The 3,592-nt window shown below is 36.3% G+C and overlaps 1 pseudogene; it reads right to left on the bottom strand.

Annotated features, from left to right (window-relative positions):
* Positions 1 to 794: 794 nt before the first annotated feature.
* Positions 795 to 2,062, bottom strand: LOC113879230 (annotated as a pseudogene).
* Between the last annotated feature and the right edge of the window lie 1,530 nt (positions 2,063 to 3,592).

The raw sequence follows: 3,592 nt of genomic DNA, 5'->3' as shown, positions 1-3,592 counted from the left end.
TGCAACCTACTGGAGTTCATAAATGTTTCTTTTTTCATGAATAAATAGCTAATGCTTTACTGAAATCTGTACACTAAATCATAATTTGTTGGTTGTTATACTATCATGGGAGAACTGGTTTAAAGATACTGTAACTTAAATTGAATCGAAAATTACCTAAGTAAAATTTCTAGTAAAAGAGATAGATAAATACATTTTAAAATGTACAACCACAATGATGTACATGGAAAAACTTAAGTGATAGGTATACACTATATCTCCAACATTTGTATCATTTTCTTGCACTAGCACATAGAGAATAATTTATATCTGGTTATATTAGCAATTATATTTAAACTATACCATATTATGAACTATTTAAGTTAGATATATTTCAAATTTGTCTTTGTTTGCCTGGGAATCTTCCAAAGCCAAAGTGTTTCTTACGGAATTAATAAAGTCTTAAGATACTTAGAGTTTTATGCTGAGCAGCTCTCAATGTACTACTTTTACATTAAGATGTAAACTTCCTTACTGTAGGCTATAACTCTTCAGATCCTTTTAAAAGTCCTGCAGTTCACATGACTTGAATTAAACTGAAATTTAACCAGGACAAATACAAAGTCAGATATTATACACAGAAAAAATTACAATTCAATGTTTGTATCAAACTTTTAGTTGAAGTAGTCTTTTATTTCTATTTTTATTTGTAATTTTAAAGTTACTTTAATAAAATAAAAGAGTGAACAGAAATTGGCCTGTCAATTGCAAGGTTAAAATAGGTTCATGATTCTATTTGCTATTGAGAAACTCTTACTCTCAAAAAATCTTTCTAGCTTTGCATTTTATCACAGAACAATTTAATGTTGATTAATTTCTTCACTGACTTTTTCACATCTTTGTTCCTGAGGCTGTAGATCACTGGGTTCAGCATGGGGATGACCACTGTGTAAAAGACAGAGGCCACCTTGACCATGAGCGATGAACTTCTGGAGTTAGGAACACAATAGAGGAAAAGGATGGAGAAGGCAATGGCACCCCACTCCAGTACTCTTGCCTGGAAAATCTCATGGACGGAGGAGCCTGGTGGGCTGCAGTCCATGGGGTCGCTAAGAGTTGGACACGACTGAGCGACTTCACTTTCACTTTTCACTTTCATGTACTGGAGAAGGAAATGGCAACTCACTCCAGTGTTCTTGCCTGGAGAATCCCAGGGACGGCGGAGCCTGGTGGGCTGCATAGTCCAGTCTATGGGGTCGCATAGAGTCGGACACGACTGAAGCGACTTAGCAGCAGCAGCAGCAGAGGAAAAGGATGGTCCCGTGGAAGATGGTAATGGGGGTCAGGTGGGAGGCACAGGTGGAGAAGACTTTGTGGCAGCCCCCAGTCGAAAGCGTCCTTAAGACAGTGATAAAAATGAAAACATAGGAGGTGCAAATAATCAGCAGGCTGCTTACTTCATTGAATGTGGCAGAGACTAAAATGATCTCCTGGTTAATGTAGGGTCAGAGCAGGAAACAGCAACAATGGCTGCGTGCTCACAGACAAAGTTATTTATGAACTTAGTCCCACAAAAGGATAATGTTGATAAAACGTATGTGTATATTAAGGAACAGGCTATACTCCAAGAGTATAATGCAGACAACCGCAAGGAACAAAGCTTCTGGGACATCACAACAGCATAGAGAAGAGGGTTACAAATGGCCACGAATCGGTCATATGCCATCACTGCCAACAGGAATGTCTCTGTCACCACAAATATGCAGACAAAGAATTGTATGAGGCATCCTGTGAAGGAGATGGTTCTGTCTTCCACAACCAAGTTTTCTAGTAGCATGGGTGTAACTACTGTCGAGTAACAGGAATCAACGAAGGATAAGTGGCTGAGAAAGAAGTTCCTGGGCATGTGGAGCCTGGAACTGGACTTCATGATCAGGATCATGCCCAGGTTCCCCAGCAGAGTGACTGTGTAGATGGTCAGGAAGACCAGGAACTGGGGCAGCTGGAGCTGAGGATATTCTGAGAAGCCCAAGAGAATGAAAGTGACCTTAGCACTCTGGTTTGCTTGGTTCCTGTGGACAAAGTATCAGTGTTGATCCAGAAGAGTAAAAACTAAACTGTGAAATAGGGAGAGAATAGAAAATGTGTTGCGAAGCTCACTGGGTCTCTGTTTACAGTGTTTCTATGCTAATGTTCACTTGTATGTCAATTATATAGCCAATAATAATTTTCATTGTGTATGATCTTCAGAAACAAAGAACTAAAACAGATTGTCTTGCTTTATTTCAAATTATAAAACTCATTATTATCAGCTGCTTTCAGGAGACATTGTCTTTGCATGACTGAGCTGTGTGAAAACACCTAATATATACAATCCAATTACATGTATTGGAGAAAAACATGTCTTTAGGTTCCACAGTTTCTTACCTGCCTCACCTCCTGAGCTATGAAACAATTAACTTATATGCTAATTTGTATAATGGTAACATCTCTGCAAAACAGTTAATATAATATTTTCTTGGTTGTTGTATCTCCTTTCAATTCCTTTCTTATTCCTAGTTATTCCAAATTCTCAACCCATTCTGGAGCTATGCTATAAGACATACTATACTTTTTCACTTATCTTGAATTAATTTTGAAAATGTTTAAATGTATTCTTCATAGCCAATTGTATTATTCATCAGAAGTTTCAAAACAAAATATGAGCTATGCTTCCTGTGATAATAGTTGAAACAATATTGAACAGAAAACTCATTTTTTTCCATTGTAGCAGATTTTGGAGTTTGGGTGACAAAAATAAGAACTGTGAAAGTACTGGAGAAAGCATATAGGCTTCAGAATGGATCAAATATATACTCTGCCATTTTGAATTAAGTTTTTAGTTCTTCCAAAGAAAAGTGGCTGGAAAACACCTATTTCAAATGGGACACCAGAATATTTCTTGATTATTACTGATCACAATAATCAGTAACTTTTCCTCTATAGTAAGATATGAATAGTAACATAAATTTTAAATCACTAGATTGGAACTAGATACTTCAATAATGAATTCAAATGCTGTAAGACATGGTAGAACAGATATTTACCTTTTTATATATCAGAATTATGAATAATTGTTATGATTTCAAACACCTGATATGTTTGTGAAAACAAGCATGGACATCTATCAACTGGTGGACACATTGGGGAAGACAATGCAGAAATCCCTTCTTCTGGAAGCCGCACAATAGAAACACTGTAGAATTTCATTAGAACACTTGGTTTAAGATGCACCTTTCCTTATTTTCCTCTAGGTTTTCTCACCACACTATAGCTTTCTCTGATTCCCACATGATGAACTTGTAAGAAAGATACCTTCCAAGGACCATGTCCACAACAGACCCTCTGTAACAATACTTTGTAAGGTCTCAACACTGCAAAGATTGATTATGACTATTATTCCAGCCACATTCCTTCAATTTAAAATGCTCTGTGCAAGATTATGGGAATAATTTTCCATGATTGTTTAATATAACAGTGACTTTAAGATTCTAAATAAATGTTAATAGCAAATGTATAACATTAACATTATTCAGTATAACTTTTCCAAAAACTGCTTGGATCTATAAGTTCA

This window comes from Bos indicus x Bos taurus, chromosome 20, assembly GCF_003369695.1.
Source record: "Bos indicus x Bos taurus breed Angus x Brahman F1 hybrid chromosome 20, Bos_hybrid_MaternalHap_v2.0, whole genome shotgun sequence".
Lineage (NCBI taxonomy): Eukaryota > Metazoa > Chordata > Mammalia > Artiodactyla > Bovidae > Bos > Bos indicus x Bos taurus.
This window is presented reverse-complemented; position numbering and strand designations above follow the sequence as displayed.